The sequence below is a fragment of the Phyllobates terribilis genome, unplaced genomic scaffold (genome assembly GCF_046119375.1).
Source record: "Phyllobates terribilis strain yellow unplaced genomic scaffold, ASM4611937v1 Scaffold_557__1_contigs__length_1098582, whole genome shotgun sequence".
NCBI lineage: Eukaryota > Metazoa > Chordata > Amphibia > Anura > Dendrobatidae > Phyllobates > Phyllobates terribilis.
In genome coordinates, this window is record NW_027363317.1 from 926,865 (window position 1) to 947,480 (window position 20,616).

The following is a 20,616-nucleotide window of genomic DNA, read 5'->3' on the forward strand; positions in this document are numbered from 1 at the left end:
AAGAACGTGGGGCCCAATAAATACCATCAATGGTGCCCAGTCCAAGAGATGGTGGATCCTATAGGTAAACACCACCTCATCATGCACTAAAACTTACTAAAAAAAAAAAAGATGTGAAGTTCACACATATAGAAGATGGACATTTTGTGAATACATATTACACGTATTGTAAAATAGATAGAGCTCATATGTAGAGTTTGTTTGATAAACTTTCCTACTACTTTGTCTAAATTAGAAGCAAATTGGTTGAACATTACTTCTACCTAAAATGGCAGAAAACGCACCTATCTTGGTGATGGACAGGACAGCTAGAGGGGATATGGAGGAGGCTGTTATTTTTTTTTTAATAGGTGTACTTTCACCAATTTACTGATAATTAATTGAAAGTAGATGATCGGTACAATTGCTGCCAATGCATTTTTTAAAGCTGTATTGTCATGAGTCAAATTTGATCATGTTAGGTTCTTGCATAGGTCCTATAGCATTGATAAGTTTCCACCCTCTTTCCTACATACACACATCTCTCCTGCATACACACAACTCTACTACTATCACACACGCAATTTTCCGAAATACACACACAACTCTCCTCCATACACAAACACAGTTCTAACACATATAGCTTTTCTACAGCTTTGAAGTATGCACTCACACCTCTGTTACATACACGCACTGTTTTGCTACATACTTGTACACAGCTTTCTTACATACACCAACAGCTCTCTTATATACTCATGCAGCTCCACACACACAAACACTTATATATATATATATATATATATATATATATATGTACACTCATCCATCGTATACATTACCACATCTTGAAATTCCTTCCAGGAATGTGACTGATCACATGACCTGAAAGGTTCAATGGCTAATCAACAACTTTGTTTGATTGGGACCCTATCCATGCCACCTCACATATCAGGAGTGTCGTTCTTCTTTTCATAAAGAGGTCCAAGGGCTAGTCTTGCAGAAGTTTTTTCAGCTACACAGGATGCGCAACATCCGTGCAAGTCCTGGTGACTTTCTCCCCTGCACTGCACCGATCAGATAGATCAGTGTGGGGCAGGAGAAAGGAGAACAGTTCTTTCAGTGATCATGAAGGATGCTGTCAGTGTTTTCCTCCATCAGAATAAGCAGCCTCTAGACTGTAAGAAACACACACATTTTAACATCATTTTGATTGTCTAAAATTTACTGCAGCTAAAAATTACATTTGGTTTACAATGCATTTTGCCAGATATGTTGTCACTTGTCAAAGCTAAGAATTTTACATGCTGGGTTTTTTTATGGCACATTTAGCACTGATAAGTTGTCACACTCTTGCTTAATATGTTAACATTCTGTCTGTAAACTGTATATGCATAGCTACCTTTTTGAAGCAATATTGAGATTTACTTAAGAACGTGGGGCCCAATAAATACCATCAATGGTGCCCAGTCCAAGAGATGGTGGATCCTATAGGTAAACACCACCTCATCATGCACTAAAACTTACTAAAAAAAAAAAAGATGTGAAGTTCACACATATAGAAAATGGACATTTTGTGAATACATATTACACGTATTGTAAAATAGATAGAGCTCATATGTAGAGTTTGTTTGATAAACTTTCCTACTACTTTGTCTAAATTAGAAGCAAATTGGTTGAACATTACTTCTACCTAAAATGGCAGAAAACGCACCTATCTTGGTGATGGACAGGACAGCTAGAGGGGATATGGAGGAGGCTGTTATTTTTTTTTTAATAGGTGTACTTTCACCAATTTACTGATAATTAATTGAAAGTAGATGATCGGTACAATTGCTGCCAATGCATTTTTTAAAGCTGTATTGTCATGAGTCAAATTTGATCATGTTAGGTTCTTGCATAGGTCCTATAGCATTGATAAGTTTCCACCCTCTTTCCTACATACACACATCTCTCCTGCATACACACAACTCTACTACTATCACACACGCAATTTTCCGAAATACACACACAACTCTCCTCCATACACAAACACAGTTCTAACACATATAGCTTTTCTACAGCTTTGAAGTATGCACTCACACCTCTGTTACATACACGCACTGTTTTGCTACATACTTGTACACAGCTTTCTTACATACACCAACAGCTCTCTTATATACTCATGCAGCTCCACACACACAAACACTTATATATATATATATATATATATATATATGTACACTCATCCATCGTATACATTACCACATCTTGAAATTCCTTCCAGGAATGTGACTGATCACATGACCTGAAAGGTTCAATGGCTAATCAACAACTTTGTTTGATTGGGACCCTATCCATGCCACCTCACATATCAGGAGTGTCGTTCTTCTTTTCATAAAGAGGTCCAAGGGCTAGTCTTGCAGAAGTTTTTTCAGCTACACAGGATGCGCAACATCCGTGCAAGTCCTGGTGACTTTCTCCCCTGCACTGCACCGATCAGATAGATCAGTGTGGGGCAGGAGAAAGGAGAACAGTTCTTTCAGTGATCATGAAGGATGCTGTCAGTGTTTTCCTCCATCAGAATAAGCAGCCTCTAGACTGTAAGAAACACACACATTTTAACATCATTTTGATTGTCTAAAATTTACTGCAGCTAAAAATTACATTTGGTTTACAATGCATTTTGCCAGATATGTTGTCACTTGTCAAAGCTAAGAATTTTACATGCTGGGTTTTTTTATGGCACATTTAGCACTGATAAGTTGTCACACTCTTGCTTAATATGTTAACATTCTGTCTGTAAACTGTATATGCATAGCTACCTTTTTGAAGCAATATTGAGATTTACTTAAGAACGTGGGGCCCAATAAATACCATCAATGGTGCCCAGTCCAAGAGATGGTGGATCCTATAGGTAAACACCACCTCATCATGCACTAAAACTTACTAAAAAAAAAAAAGATGTGAAGTTCACACATATAGAAGATGGACATTTTGTGAATACATATTACACGTATTGTAAAATAGATAGAGCTCATATGTAGAGTTTGTTTGATAAACTTTCCTACTACTTTGTCTAAATTAGAAGCAAATTGGTTGAACATTACTTCTACCTAAAATGGCAGAAAACGCACCTATCTTGGTGATGGACAGGACAGCTAGAGGGGATATGGAGGAGGCTGTTATTTTTTTTTTAATAGGTGTACTTTCACCAATTTACTGATAATTAATTGAAAGTAGATGATCGGTACAATTGCTGCCAATGCATTTTTTAAAGCTGTATTGTCATGAGTCAAATTTGATCATGTTAGGTTCTTGCATAGGTCCTATAGCATTGATAAGTTTCCACCCTCTTTCCTACATACACACATCTCTCCTGCATACACACAACTCTACTACTATCACACACGCAATTTTCCGAAATACACACACAACTCTCCTCCATACACAAACACAGTTCTAACACATATAGCTTTTCTACAGCTTTGAAGTATGCACTCACACCTCTGTTACATACACGCACTGTTTTGCTACATACTTGTACACAGCTTTCTTACATACACCAACAGCTCTCTTATATACTCATGCAGCTCCACACACACAAACACTTATATATATATATATATATATATATATATGTACACTCATCCATCGTATACATTACCACATCTTGAAATTCCTTCCAGGAATGTGACTGATCACATGACCTGAAAGGTTCAATGGCTAATCAACAACTTTGTTTGATTGGGACCCTATCCATGCCACCTCACATATCAGGAGTGTCGTTCTTCTTTTCATAAAGAGGTCCAAGGGCTAGTCTTGCAGAAGTTTTTTCAGCTACACAGGATGCGCAACATCCGTGCAAGTCCTGGTGACTTTCTCCCCTGCACTGCACCGATCAGATAGATCAGTGTGGGGCAGGAGAAAGGAGAACAGTTCTTTCAGTGATCATGAAGGATGCTGTCAGTGTTTTCCTCCATCAGAATAAGCAGCCTCTAGACTGTAAGAAACACACACATTTTAACATCATTTTGATTGTCTAAAATTTACTGCAGCTAAAAATTACATTTGGTTTACAATGCATTTTGCCAGATATGTTGTCACTTGTCAAAGCTAAGAATTTTACATGCTGGGTTTTTTTATGGCACATTTAGCACTGATAAGTTGTCACACTCTTGCTTAATATGTTAACATTCTGTCTGTAAACTGTATATGCATAGCTACCTTTTTGAAGCAATATTGAGATTTACTTAAGAACGTGGGGCCCAATAAATACCATCAATGGTGCCCAGTCCAAGAGATGGTGGATCCTATAGGTAAACACCACCTCATCATGCACTAAAACTTACTAAAAAAAAAAAAGATGTGAAGTTCACACATATAGAAGATGGACATTTTGTGAATACATATTACACGTATTGTAAAATAGATAGAGCTCATATGTAGAGTTTGTTTGATAAACTTTCCTACTACTTTGTCTAAATTAGAAGCAAATAATTGGTTGAACATTACTTCTACCTAAAATGGCAGAAAACGCACCTATCTTGGTGATGGACAGGACAGCTAGAGGGGATATGGAGGAGGCTGTTATTTTTTTTTTAATAGGTGTACTTTCACCAATTTACTGATAATTAATTGAAAGTAGATGATCGGTACAATTGCTGCCAATGCATTTTTTAAAGCTGTATTGTCATGAGTCAAATTTGATCATGTTAGGTTCTTGCATAGGTCCTATAGCATTGATAAGTTTCCACCCTCTTTCCTACATACACACATCTCTCCTGCATACACACAACTCTACTACTATCACACACGCAATTTTCCGAAATACACACACAACTCTCCTCCATACACAAACACAGTTCTAACACATATAGCTTTTCTACAGCTTTGAAGTATGCACTCACACCTCTGTTACATACACGCACTGTTTTGCTACATACTTGTACACAGCTTTCTTACATACACCAACAGCTCTCTTATATACTCATGCAGCTCCACACACACAAACACTTATATATATATATATATATATATATATATGTACACTCATCCATCGTATACATTACCACATCTTGAAATTCCTTCCAGGAATGTGACTGATCACATGACCTGAAAGGTTCAATGGCTAATCAACAACTTTGTTTGATTGGGACCCTATCCATGCCACCTCACATATCAGGAGTGTCGTTCTTCTTTTCATAAAGAGGTCCAAGGGCTAGTCTTGCAGAAGTTTTTTCAGCTACACAGGATGCGCAACATCCGTGCAAGTCCTGGTGACTTTCTCCCCTGCACTGCACCGATCAGATAGATCAGTGTGGGGCAGGAGAAAGGAGAACAGTTCTTTCAGTGATCATGAAGGATGCTGTCAGTGTTTTCCTCCATCAGAATAAGCAGCCTCTAGACTGTAAGAAACACACACATTTTAACATCATTTTGATTGTCTAAAATTTACTGCAGCTAAAAATTACATTTGGTTTACAATGCATTTTGCCAGATATGTTGTCACTTGTCAAAGCTAAGAATTTTACATGCTGGGTTTTTTTATGGCACATTTAGCACTGATAAGTTGTCACACTCTTGCTTAATATGTTAACATTCTGTCTGTAAACTGTATATGCATAGCTACCTTTTTGAAGCAATATTGAGATTTACTTAAGAACGTGGGGCCCAATAAATACCATCAATGGTGCCCAGTCCAAGAGATGGTGGATCCTATAGGTAAACACCACCTCATCATGCACTAAAACTTACTAAAAAAAAAAAAGATGTGAAGTTCACACATATAGAAGATGGACATTTTGTGAATACATATTACACGTATTGTAAAATAGATAGAGCTCATATGTAGAGTTTGTTTGATAAACTTTCCTACTACTTTGTCTAAATTAGAAGCAAATTGGTTGAACATTACTTCTACCTAAAATGGCAGAAAACGCACCTATCTTGGTGATGGACAGGACAGCTAGAGGGGATATGGAGGAGGCTGTTATTTTTTTTTTAATAGGTGTACTTTCACCAATTTACTGATAATTAATTGAAAGTAGATGATCGGTACAATTGCTGCCAATGCATTTTTTAAAGCTGTATTGTCATGAGTCAAATTTGATCATGTTAGGTTCTTGCATAGGTCCTATAGCATTGATAAGTTTCCACCCTCTTTCCTACATACACACATCTCTCCTGCATACACACAACTCTACTACTATCACACACGCAATTTTCCGAAATACACACACAACTCTCCTCCATACACAAACACAGTTCTAACACATATAGCTTTTCTACAGCTTTGAAGTATGCACTCACACCTCTGTTACATACACGCACTGTTTTGCTACATACTTGTACACAGCTTTCTTACATACACCAACAGCTCTCTTATATACTCATGCAGCTCCACACACACAAACACTTATATATATATATATATATATATATATATATATGTACACTCATCCATCGTATACATTACCACATCTTGAAATTCCTTCCAGGAATGTGACTGATCACATGACCTGAAAGGTTCAATGGCTAATCAACAACTTTGTTTGATTGGGACCCTATCCATGCCACCTCACATATCAGGAGTGTCGTTCTTCTTTTCATAAAGAGGTCCAAGGGCTAGTCTTGCAGAAGTTTTTTCAGCTACACAGGATGCGCAACATCCGTGCAAGTCCTGGTGACTTTCTCCCCTGCACTGCACCGATCAGATAGATCAGTGTGGGGCAGGAGAAAGGAGAACAGTTCTTTCAGTGATCATGAAGGATGCTGTCAGTGTTTTCCTCCATCAGAATAAGCAGCCTCTAGACTGTAAGAAACACACACATTTTAACATCATTTTGATTGTCTAAAATTTACTGCAGCTAAAAATTACATTTGGTTTACAATGCATTTTGCCAGATATGTTGTCACTTGTCAAAGCTAAGAATTTTACATGCTGGGTTTTTTTATGGCACATTTAGCACTGATAAGTTGTCACACTCTTGCTTAATATGTTAACATTCTGTCTGTAAACTGTATATGCATAGCTACCTTTTTGAAGCAATATTGAGATTTACTTAAGAACGTGGGGCCCAATAAATACCATCAATGGTGCCCAGTCCAAGAGATGGTGGATCCTATAGGTAAACACCACCTCATCATGCACTAAAACTTACTAAAAAAAAAAAAGATGTGAAGTTCACACATATAGAAAATGGACATTTTGTGAATACATATTACACGTATTGTAAAATAGATAGAGCTCATATGTAGAGTTTGTTTGATAAACTTTCCTACTACTTTGTCTAAATTAGAAGCAAATTGGTTGAACATTACTTCTACCTAAAATGGCAGAAAACGCACCTATCTTGGTGATGGACAGGACAGCTAGAGGGGATATGGAGGAGGCTGTTATTTTTTTTTTAATAGGTGTACTTTCACCAATTTACTGATAATTAATTGAAAGTAGATGATCGGTACAATTGCTGCCAATGCATTTTTTAAAGCTGTATTGTCATGAGTCAAATTTGATCATGTTAGGTTCTTGCATAGGTCCTATAGCATTGATAAGTTTCCACCCTCTTTCCTACATACACACATCTCTCCTGCATACACACAACTCTACTACTATCACACACGCAATTTTCCGAAATACACACACAACTCTCCTCCATACACAAACACAGTTCTAACACATATAGCTTTTCTACAGCTTTGAAGTATGCACTCACACCTCTGTTACATACACGCACTGTTTTGCTACATACTTGTACACAGCTTTCTTACATACACCAACAGCTCTCTTATATACTCATGCAGCTCCACACACACAAACACTTATATATATATATATATATATATATATATGTACACTCATCCATCGTATACATTACCACATCTTGAAATTCCTTCCAGGAATGTGACTGATCACATGACCTGAAAGGTTCAATGGCTAATCAACAACTTTGTTTGATTGGGACCCTATCCATGCCACCTCACATATCAGGAGTGTCGTTCTTCTTTTCATAAAGAGGTCCAAGGGCTAGTCTTGCAGAAGTTTTTTCAGCTACACAGGATGCGCAACATCCGTGCAAGTCCTGGTGACTTTCTCCCCTGCACTGCACCGATCAGATAGATCAGTGTGGGGCAGGAGAAAGGAGAACAGTTCTTTCAGTGATCATGAAGGATGCTGTCAGTGTTTTCCTCCATCAGAATAAGCAGCCTCTAGACTGTAAGAAACACACACATTTTAACATCATTTTGATTGTCTAAAATTTACTGCAGCTAAAAATTACATTTGGTTTACAATGCATTTTGCCAGATATGTTGTCACTTGTCAAAGCTAAGAATTTTACATGCTGGGTTTTTTTATGGCACATTTAGCACTGATAAGTTGTCACACTCTTGCTTAATATGTTAACATTCTGTCTGTAAACTGTATATGCATAGCTACCTTTTTGAAGCAATATTGAGATTTACTTAAGAACGTGGGGCCCAATAAATACCATCAATGGTGCCCAGTCCAAGAGATGGTGGATCCTATAGGTAAACACCACCTCATCATGCACTAAAACTTACTAAAAAAAAAAAAGATGTGAAGTTCACACATATAGAAGATGGACATTTTGTGAATACATATTACACGTATTGTAAAATAGATAGAGCTCATATGTAGAGTTTGTTTGATAAACTTTCCTACTACTTTGTCTAAATTAGAAGCAAATTGGTTGAACATTACTTCTACCTAAAATGGCAGAAAACGCACCTATCTTGGTGATGGACAGGACAGCTAGAGGGGATATGGAGGAGGCTGTTATTTTTTTTTTAATAGGTGTACTTTCACCAATTTACTGATAATTAATTGAAAGTAGATGATCGGTACAATTGCTGCCAATGCATTTTTTAAAGCTGTATTGTCATGAGTCAAATTTGATCATGTTAGGTTCTTGCATAGGTCCTATAGCATTGATAAGTTTCCACCCTCTTTCCTACATACACACATCTCTCCTGCATACACACAACTCTACTACTATCACACACGCAATTTTCCGAAATACACACACAACTCTCCTCCATACACAAACACAGTTCTAACACATATAGCTTTTCTACAGCTTTGAAGTATGCACTCACACCTCTGTTACATACACGCACTGTTTTGCTACATACTTGTACACAGCTTTCTTACATACACCAACAGCTCTCTTATATACTCATGCAGCTCCACACACACAAACACTATATATATATATATATATATATATATATGTACACTCATCCATCGTATACATTACCACATCTTGAAATTCCTTCCAGGAATGTGACTGATCACATGACCTGAAAGGTTCAATGGCTAATCAACAACTTTGTTTGATTGGGACCCTATCCATGCCACCTCACATATCAGGAGTGTCGTTCTTCTTTTCATAAAGAGGTCCAAGGGCTAGTCTTGCAGAAGTTTTTTCAGCTACACAGGATGCGCAACATCCGTGCAAGTCCTGGTGACTTTCTCCCCTGCACTGCACCGATCAGATAGATCAGTGTGGGGCAGGAGAAAGGAGAACAGTTCTTTCAGTGATCATGAAGGATGCTGTCAGTGTTTTCCTCCATCAGAATAAGCAGCCTCTAGACTGTAAGAAACACACACATTTTAACATCATTTTGATTGTCTAAAATTTACTGCAGCTAAAAATTACATTTGGTTTACAATGAATTTTGCCAGATATGTTGTCACTTGTCAAAGCTAAGAATTTTACATGCTGGGTTTTTTTATGGCACATTTAGCACTGATAAGTTGTCACACTCTTGCTTAATATGTTAACATTCTGTCTGTAAACTGTATATGCATAGCTACCTTTTTGAAGCAATATTGAGATTTACTTAAGAACGTGGGGCCCAATAAATACCATCAATGGTGCCCAGTCCAAGAGATGGTGGATCCTATAGGTAAACACCACCTCATCATGCACTAAAACTTACTAAAAAAAAAAAAGATGTGAAGTTCACACATATAGAAGATGGACATTTTGTGAATACATATTACACGTATTGTAAAATAGATAGAGCTCATATGTAGAGTTTGTTTGATAAACTTTCCTACTACTTTGTCTAAATTAGAAGCAAATTGGTTGAACATTACTTCTACCTAAAATGGCAGAAAACGCACCTATCTTGGTGATGGACAGGACAGCTAGAGGGGATATGGAGGAGGCTGTTATTTTTTTTTTAATAGGTGTACTTTCACCAATTTACTGATAATTAATTGAAAGTAGATGATCGGTACAATTGCTGCCAATGCATTTTTTAAAGCTGTATTGTCATGAGTCAAATTTGATCATGTTAGGTTCTTGCATAGGTCCTATAGCATTGATAAGTTTCCACCCTCTTTCCTACATACACACATCTCTCCTGCATACACACAACTCTACTACTATCACACACGCAATTTTCCGAAATACACACACAACTCTCCTCCATACACAAACACAGTTCTAACACATATAGCTTTTCTACAGCTTTGAAGTATGCACTCACACCTCTGTTACATACACGCACTGTTTTGCTACATACTTGTACACAGCTTTCTTACATACACCAACAGCTCTCTTATATACTCATGCAGCTCCACACACACAAACACTTATATATATATATATATATATGTACACTCATCCATCGTATACATTACCACATCTTGAAATTCCTTCCAGGAATGTGACTGATCACATGACCTGAAAGGTTCAATGGCTAATCAACAACTTTGTTTGATTGGGACCCTATCCATGCCACCTCACATATCAGGAGTGTCGTTCTTCTTTTCATAAAGAGGTCCAAGGGCTAGTCTTGCAGAAGTTTTTTCAGCTACACAGGATGCGCAACATCCGTGCAAGTCCTGGTGACTTTCTCCCCTGCACTGCACCGATCAGATAGATCAGTGTGGGGCAGGAGAAAGGAGAACAGTTCTTTCAGTGATCATGAAGGATGCTGTCAGTGTTTTCCTCCATCAGAATAAGCAGCCTCTAGACTGTAAGAAACACACACATTTTAACATCATTTTGATTGTCTAAAATTTACTGCAGCTAAAAATTACATTTGGTTTACAATGCATTTTGCCAGATATGTTGTCACTTGTCAAAGCTAAGAATTTTACATGCTGGGTTTTTTTATGGCACATTTAGCACTGATAAGTTGTCACACTCTTGCTTAATATGTTAACATTCTGTCTGTAAACTGTATATGCATAGCTACCTTTTTGAAGCAATATTGAGATTTACTTAAGAACGTGGGGCCCAATAAATACCATCAATGGTGCCCAGTCCAAGAGATGGTGGATCCTATAGGTAAACACCACCTCATCATGCACTAAAACTTACTAAAAAAAAAAAAGATGTGAAGTTCACACATATAGAAAATGGACATTTTGTGAATACATATTACACGTATTGTAAAATAGATAGAGCTCATATGTAGAGTTTGTTTGATAAACTTTCCTACTACTTTGTCTAAATTAGAAGCAAATTGGTTGAACATTACTTCTACCTAAAATGGCAGAAAACGCACCTATCTTGGTGATGGACAGGACAGCTAGAGGGGATATGGAGGAGGCTGTTATTTTTTTTTTAATAGGTGTACTTTCACCAATTTACTGATAATTAATTGAAAGTAGATGATCGGTACAATTGCTGCCAATGCATTTTTTAAAGCTGTATTGTCATGAGTCAAATTTGATCATGTTAGGTTCTTGCATAGGTCCTATAGCATTGATAAGTTTCCACCCTCTTTCCTACATACACACATCTCTCCTGCATACACACAACTCTACTACTATCACACACGCAATTTTCCGAAATACACACACAACTCTCCTCCATACACAAACACAGTTCTAACACATATAGCTTTTCTACAGCTTTGAAGTATGCACTCACACCTCTGTTACATACACGCACTGTTTTGCTACATACTTGTACACAGCTTTCTTACATACACCAACAGCTCTCTTATATACTCATGCAGCTCCACACACACAAACACTTATATATATATATATATGTACACTCATCCATCGTATACATTACCACATCTTGAAATTCCTTCCAGGAATGTGACTGATCACATGACCTGAAAGGTTCAATGGCTAATCAACAACTTTGTTTGATTGGGACCCTATCCATGCCACCTCACATATCAGGAGTGTCGTTCTTCTTTTCATAAAGAGGTCCAAGGGCTAGTCTTGCAGAAGTTTTTTCAGCTACACAGGATGCGCAACATCCGTGCAAGTCCTGGTGACTTTCTCCCCTGCACTGCACCGATCAGATAGATCAGTGTGGGGCAGGAGAAAGGAGAACAGTTCTTTCAGTGATCATGAAGGATGCTGTCAGTGTTTTCCTCCATCAGAATAAGCAGCCTCTAGACTGTAAGAAACACACACATTTTAACATCATTTTGATTGTCTAAAATTTACTGCAGCTAAAAATTACATTTGGTTTACAATGCATTTTGCCAGATATGTTGTCACTTGTCAAAGCTAAGAATTTTACATGCTGGGTTTTTTTATGGCACATTTAGCACTGATAAGTTGTCACACTCTTGCTTAATATGTTAACATTCTGTCTGTAAACTGTATATGCATAGCTACCTTTTTGAAGCAATATTGAGATTTACTTAAGAACGTGGGGCCCAATAAATACCATCAATGGTGCCCAGTCCAAGAGATGGTGGATCCTATAGGTAAACACCACCTCATCATGCACTAAAACTTACTAAAAAAAAAAAAGATGTGAAGTTCACACATATAGAAAATGGACATTTTGTGAATACATATTACACGTATTGTAAAATAGATAGAGCTCATATGTAGAGTTTGTTTGATAAACTTTCCTACTACTTTGTCTAAATTAGAAGCAAATTGGTTGAACATTACTTCTACCTAAAATGGCAGAAAACGCACCTATCTTGGTGATGGACAGGACAGCTAGAGGGGATATGGAGGAGGCTGTTATTTTTTTTTTAATAGGTGTACTTTCACCAATTTGCTGATAATTCATTGAAAGTAGATGATCGGTACAATTGCTGCCAATGCATTTTTTAAAGCTGTATTGTCATGAGTCAAATTTGATCATGTTAGGTTCTTGCATAGGTCCTATAGCATTGATAAGTTTCCACCCTCTTTCCTACATACACACATCTCTCCTGCATACACACAACTCTACTACTATCACACACGCAATTTTCCGAAATACACACACAACTCTCCTCCATACACAAACACAGTTCTAACACATATAGCTTTTCTACAGCTTTGAAGTATGCACTCACACCTCTGTTACATACACGCACTGTTTTGCTACATACTTGTACACAGCTTTCTTACATACACCAACAGCTCTCTTATATACTCATGCAGCTCCACACACACAAACACTTATATATATATATATATATATATATATATATATATGTACACTCATCCATCGTATACATTACCACATCTTGAAATTCCTTCCAGGAATGTGACTGATCACATGACCTGAAAGGTTCAATGGCTAATCAACAACTTTGTTTGATTGGGACCCTATCCATGCCACCTCACATATCAGGAGTGTCGTTCTTCTTTTCATAAAGAGGTCCAAGGGCTAGTCTTGCAGAAGTTTTTTCAGCTACACAGGATGCGCAACATCCGTGCAAGTCCTGGTGACTTTCTCCCCTGCACTGCACCGATCAGATAGATCAGTGTGGGGCAGGAGAAAGGAGAACAGTTCTTTCAGTGATCATGAAGGATGCTGTCAGTGTTTTCCTCCATCAGAATAAGCAGCCTCTAGACTGTAAGAAACACACACATTTTAACATCATTTTGATTGTCTAAAATTTACTGCAGCTAAAAATTACATTTGGTTTACAATGCATTTTGCCAGATATGTTGTCACTTGTCAAAGCTAAGAATTTTACATGCTGGGTTTTTTTATGGCACATTTAGCACTGATAAGTTGTCACACTCTTGCTTAATATGTTAACATTCTGTCTGTAAACTGTATATGCATAGCTACCTTTTTGAAGCAATATTGAGATTTACTTAAGAACGTGGGGCCCAATAAATACCATCAATGGTGCCCAGTCCAAGAGATGGTGGATCCTATAGGTAAACACCACCTCATCATGCACTAAAACTTACTAAAAAAAAAAAAGATGTGAAGTTCACACATATAGAAAATGGACATTTTGTGAATACATATTACACGTATTGTAAAATAGATAGAGCTCATATGTAGAGTTTGTTTGATAAACTTTCCTACTACTTTGTCTAAATTAGAAGCAAATTGGTTGAACATTACTTCTACCTAAAATGGCAGAAAACGCACCTATCTTGGTGATGGACAGGACAGCTAGAGGGGATATGGAGGAGGCTGTTATTTTTTTTTTAATAGGTGTACTTTCACCAATTTGCTGATAATTCATTGAAAGTAGATGATCGGTACAATTGCTGCCAATGCATTTTTTAAAGCTGTATTGTCATGAGTCAAATTTGATCATGTTAGGTTCTTGCATAGGTCCTATAGCATTGATAAGTTTCCACCCTCTTTCCTACATACACACATCTCTCCTGCATACACACAACTCTACTACTATCACACACGCAATTTTCCGAAATACACACACAACTCTCCTCCATACACAAACACAGTTCTAACACATATAGCTTTTCTACAGCTTTGAAGTATGCACTCACACCTCTGTTACATACACGCACTGTTTTGCTACATACTTGTACACAGCTTTCTTACATACACCAACAGCTCTCTTATATACTCATGCAGCTCCACACACACAAACACTTATATATATATATATATATATATATATATATATGTACACTCATCCATCGTATACATTACCACATCTTGAAATTCCTTCCAGGCATCCATCGTATACATTACCACATCTTGAAATTCCTTCCAGGAATGTGACTGATCACATGACCTGAAAGGTTCAATGGCTAATCAACAACTTTGTTTGATTGGGACCCTATCCATGCCACCTCACATATCAGGAGTGTCGTTCTTCTTTTCATAAAGAGGTCCAAGGGCTAGTCTTGCAGAAGTTTTTTCAGCTACACAGGATGCGCAACATCCGTGCAAGTCCTGGTGACTTTCTCCCCTGCACTGCACCGATCAGATAGATCAGTGTGGGGCAGGAGAAAGGAGAACAGTTCTTTCAGTGATCATGAAGGATGCTGTCAGTGTTTTCCTCCATCAGAATAAGCAGCCTCTAGACTGTAAGAAACACACACATTTTAACATCATTTTGATTGTCTAAAATTTACTGCAGCTAAAAATTACATTTGGTTTACAATGCATTTTGCCAGATATGTTGTCACTTGTCAAAGCTAAGAATTTTACATGCTGGGTTTTTTTATGGCACATTTAGCACTGATAAGTTGTCACACTCTTGCTTAATATGTTAACATTCTGTCTGTAAACTGTATATGCATAGCTACCTTTTTGAAGCAATATTGAGATTTACTTAAGAACGTGGGGCCCAATAAATACCATCAATGGTGCCCAGTCCAAGAGATGGTGGATCCTATAGGTAAACACCACCTCATCATGCACTAAAACTTACTAAAAAAAAAAAAGATGTGAAGTTCACACATATAGAAAATGGACATTTTGTGAATACATATTACACGTATTGTAAAATAGATAGAGCTCATATGTAGAGTTTGTTTGATAAACTTTCCTACTACTTTGTCTAAATTAGAAGCAAATTGGTTGAACATTACTTCTACCTAAAATGGCAGAAAACGCACCTATCTTGGTGATGGACAGGACAGCTAGAGGGGATATGGAGGAGGCTGTTATTTTTTTTTTAATAGGTGTACTTTCACCAATTTGCTGATAATTCATTGAAAGTAGATGATCGGTACAATTGCTGCCAATGCATTTTTTAAAGCTGTATTGTCATGAGTCAAATTTGATCATGTTAGGTTCTTGCATAGGTCCTATAGCATTGATAAGTTTCCACCCTCTTTCCTACATACACACATCTCTCCTGCATACACACAACTCTACTACTATCACACACGCAATTTTCCGAAATACACACACAACTCTCCTCCATACACAAACACAGTTCTAACACATATAGCTTTTCTACAGCTTTGAAGTATGCACTCACACCTCTGTTACATACACGCACTGTTTTGCTACATACTTGTACACAGCTTTCTTACATACACCAACAGCTCTCTTATATACTCATGCAGCTCCACACACACAAACACTTATATATATATATATATATATATATATATATATGTACACTCATCCATCGTATACATTACCACATCTTGAAATTCCTTCCAGGCATCCATCGTATACATTACCACATCTTGAAATTCCTTCCAGGAATGTGACTGATCACATGACCTGAAAGGTTCAATGGCTAATCAACAACTTTGTTTGATTGGGACCCTATCCATGCCACCTCACATATCAGGAGTGTCGTTCTTCTTTTCATAAAGAGGTCCAAGGGCTAGTCTTGCAGAAGTTTTTTCAGCTACACAGGATGCGCAACATCCGTGCAAGTCCTGGTGACTTTCTCCCCTGCACTGCACCGATCAGATAGATCAGTGTGGGGCAGGAGAAAGGAGAACAGTTCTTTCAGTGATCATGAAGGATGCTGTCAGTGTTTTCCTCCATCAGAATAAGCAGCCTCTAGACTGTAAGAAACACACACATTTTAACATCATTTTGATTGTCTAAAATTTACTGCAGCTAAAAATTACATTTGGTTTACAATGCATTTTGCCAGATATGTTGTCACTTGTCAAAGCTAAGAATTTTACATGCTGGGTTTTTTTATGGCACATTTAGCACTGATAAGTTGTCACACTCTTGCTTAATATGTTAACATTCTGTCTGTAAACTGTATATGCATAGCTACCTTTTTGAAGCAATATTGAGATTTACTTAAGAACGTGGGGCCCAATAAATACCATCAATGGTGCCCAGTCCAAGAGATGGTGGATCCTATAGGTAAACACCACCTCATCATGCACTAAAACTTACTAAAAAAAAAAAAGATGTGAAGTTCACACATATAGAAAATGGACATTTTGTGAATACATATTACACGTATTGTAAAATAGATAGAGCTCATATGTAGAGTTTGTTTGATAAACTTTCCTACTACTTTGTCTAAATTAGAAGCAAATTGGTTGAACATTACTTCTACCTAAAATGGCAGAAAACGCACCTATCTTGGTGATGGACAGGACAGCTAGAGGGGATATGGAGGAGGCTGTTATTTTTTTTTTAATAGGTGTACTTTCACCAATTTACTGATAATTAATTGAAAGTAGATGATCGGTACAATTGCTGCCAATGCATTTTTTAAAGCTGTATTGTCATGAGTCAAATTTGATCATGTTAGGTTCTTGCATAGGTCCTATAGCATTGATAAGTTTCCACCCTCTTTCCTACATACACACATCTCTCCTGCATACACACAACTCTACTACTATCACACACGCAATTTTCCGAAATACACACACAACTCTCCTCCATACACAAACACAGTTCTAACACATATAGCTTTTCTACAGCTTTGAAGTATGCACTCACACCTCTGTTACATACACGCACTGTTTTGCTACATACTTGTACACAGCTTTCTTACATACACCAACAGCTCTCTTATATACTCATGCAGCTCCACACACACAAACACTTATATATATATATATATGTACACTCATCCATCGTATACATTACCACATCTTGAAATTCCTTCCAGGAATGTGACTGATCACATGACCTGAAAGGTTCAATGGCTAATCAACAACTTTGTTTGATTGGGACCCTATCCATGCCACCTCACATATCAGGAGTGTCGTTCTTCTTTTCATAAAGAGGTCCAAGGGCTAGTCTTGCAGAAGTTTTTTCAGCTACACAGGATGCGCAACATCCGTGCAAGTCCTGGTGACTTTCTCCCCTGCACTGCACCGATCAGATAGATCAGTGTGGGGCAGGAGAAAGGAGAACAGTTCTTTCAGTGATCATGAAGGATGCTGTCAGTGTTTTCCTCCATCAGAATAAGCAGCCTCTAGACTGTAAGAAACACACACATTTTAACATCATTTTGATTGTCTAAAATTTACTGCAGCTAAAAATTACATTTGGTTTACAATGCATTTTGCCAGATATGTTGTCACTTGTCAAAGCTAAGAATTTTACATGCTGGGTTTTTTTATGGCACATTTAGCACTGATAAGTTGTCACACTCTTGCTTAATATGTTAACATTCTGTCTGTAAACTGTATATGCATAGCTACCTTTTTGAAGCAATATTGAGATTTACTTAAGAACGTGGGGCCCAATAAATACCATCAATGGTGCCCAGTCCAAGAGATGGTGGATCCTATAGGTAAACACCACCTCATCATGCACTAAAACTTACTAAAAAAAAAAAAGATGTGAAGTTCACACATATAGAAAATGGACATTTTGTGAATACATATTACACGTATTGTAAAATAGATAGAGCTCATATGTAGAGTTTGTTTGATAAACTTTCCTACTACTTTGTCTAAATTAGAAGCAAATTGGTTGAACATTACTTCTACCTAAAATGGCAGAAAACGCACCTATCTTGGTGATGGACAGGACAGCTAGAGGGGATATGGAGGAGGCTGTTATTTTTTTTTTAATAGGTGTACTTTCACCAATTTGCTGATAATTCATTGAAAGTAGATGATCGGTACAATTGCTGCCAATGCATTTTTTAAAGCTGTATTGTCATGAGTCAAATTTGATCATGTTAGGTTCTTGCATAGGTCCTATAGCATTGATAAGTTTCCACCCTCTTTCCTACATACACACATCTCTCCTGCATACACACAACTCTACTACTATCACACACGCAATTTTCCGAAATACACACACAACTCTCCTCCATACACAAACACAGTTCTAACACATATAGCTTTTCTACAGCTTTGAAGTATGCACTCACACCTCTGTTACATACACGCACTGTTTTGCTACATACTTGTACACAGCTTTCTTACATACACCAACAGCTCTCTTATATACTCATGCAGCTCCACACACACAAACACTATATATATATATATATATATATATATATATGTACACTCATCCATCGTATACATTACCACATCTTGAAATTCCTTCCAGGAATGTGACTGATCACATGACCTGAAAGGTTCAATGGCTAATCAACAACTTTGTTTGATTGGGACCCTATCCATGCCACCTCACATATCAGGAGTGTCGTTCTTCTTTTCATAAAGAGGTCCAAGGGCTAGTCTTGCAGAAGTTTTTTCAGCTACACAGGATGCGCAACATCCGTGCAAGTCCTGGTGACTTTCTCCCCTGCACTGCACCGATCAGATAGATCAGTGTGGGGCAGGAGAAAGGAGAACAGTTCTTTCAGTGATCATGAAGGATGCTGTCAGTGTTTTCCTCCATCAGAATAAGCAGCCTCTAGACTGTAAGAAACACACACATTTTAACATCATTTTGATTGTCTAAAATTTACTGCAGCTAAAAATTACATTTGGTTTACAATGCATTTTGCCAGATATGTTGTCACTTGTCAAAGCTAAGAATTTTACATGCTGGGTTTTTTTATGGCACATTTAGCACTGATAAGTTGTCACACTCTTGCTTAATATGTTAACATTCTGTCTGTAAACTGTATATGCATAGCTACCTTTTTGAAGCAATATTGAGATTTACTTAAGAACGTGGGGCCCAATAAATACCATCAATGGTGCCCAGTCCAAGAGATGGTGGATCCTATAGGTAAACACCACCTCATCATGCACTAAAACTTACTAAAAAAAAAAAAGATGTGAAGTTCACACATATAGAAAATGGACATTTTGTGAATACATATTACACGTATTGTAAAATAGATAGAGCTCATATGTAGAGTTTGTTTGATAAACTTTCCTACTACTTTGTCTAAATTAGAAGCAAATTGGTTGAACATTACTTCTACCTAAAATGGCAGAAAACGCACCTATCTTGGTGATGGACAGGACAGCTAGAGGGGATATGGAGGAGGCTGTTATTTTTTTTTTAATAGGTGTACTTTCACCAATTTGCTGATAATTCATTGAAAGTAGATGATCGGTACAATTGCTGCCAATGCATTTTTTAAAGCTGTATTGTCATGAGTCAAATTTGATCATGTTAGGTTCTTGCATAGGTCCTATAGCATTGATAAGTTTCCACCCTCTTTCCTACATACACACATCTCTCCTGCATACACACAACTCTACTACTATCACACACGCAATTTTCCGAAATACACACACAACTCTCCTCCATACACAAACACAGTTCTAACACATATAGCTTTTCTACAGCTTTGAAGTATGCACTCACACCTCTGTTACATACACGCACTGTTTTGCTACATACTTGTACACAGCTTTCTTACATACACCAACAGCTCTCTTATATACTCATGCAGCTCCACACACACAAACACTTATATATATATATATATATATATATATGTACACTCATCCATCGTATACATTACCACATCTTGAAATTCCTTCCAGGCATCCATCGTATACATTACCACATCTTGAAATTCCTTCCAGGAATGTGACTGATCACATGACCTGAAAGGTTCAAT